Source organism: Panthera leo, chromosome C1 (genome assembly GCF_018350215.1).
Source record: "Panthera leo isolate Ple1 chromosome C1, P.leo_Ple1_pat1.1, whole genome shotgun sequence".
NCBI lineage: Eukaryota > Metazoa > Chordata > Mammalia > Carnivora > Felidae > Panthera > Panthera leo.
This window is the reverse complement of record NC_056686.1, coordinates 90306486-90307185: the sequence shown is the minus strand read 5'-3', so window position 1 is coordinate 90307185 and position 700 is coordinate 90306486.

The window sequence follows — 700 nt, the reverse complement described above, 5'->3', positions numbered from 1 at the left end:
AGGGAGACACAGAATTTGAAGCAGGCTCCAGGCTCTGAGCTGTCAGCACAGAGTCTGACACCGGGCTTGAACTCACAAACTGTGAGATCATGACCTGCGCTGAAGTCGGTCGCCTAACCAACTGAGCCACCAGGCGCCCCTAAAATTATATATATATTTATAAATAAATATGTATTTATATATATTATATATTTACATATTTATTATATATTTATAAATATATTTATATATTTATTATTTATTACTTTTAACAAAAAGGTAAGAGAGATATAAAAAATGAAAATACAGATCTCTTACTTTTTTATATATGAAGTTACTTATTTACATTAGCCTTTATTACATTTAGCAGAATTTTAACTCTTAGAAACCTTAATCTCCAGTGAAAACTAAGTAGTATCCAATTGTGAATTGTCTGTTACATCAGGAAATTTTTTGGGTGGTAGACTTAGGAGTCCATTAAGTATAAAGCATGGATTTAATATTCTTAGTTTTTGTTTGTTTTGTCTTGTTTTTCTGTAAGAAGTCAGGAGCATAAACCTATGTTTAGTAAGCAATGCTTCAGCATTCCATTTGATTTGGAAGTGGCCTAAATGTCCAAAGAACTTCATTTATCATTTAAGCAAAACATTAAAGTTTTTAGTTACCAAAGACCCTGAAAGCTATCTTAACAATTACCCATGAAAATTATGAGGCAGACAAA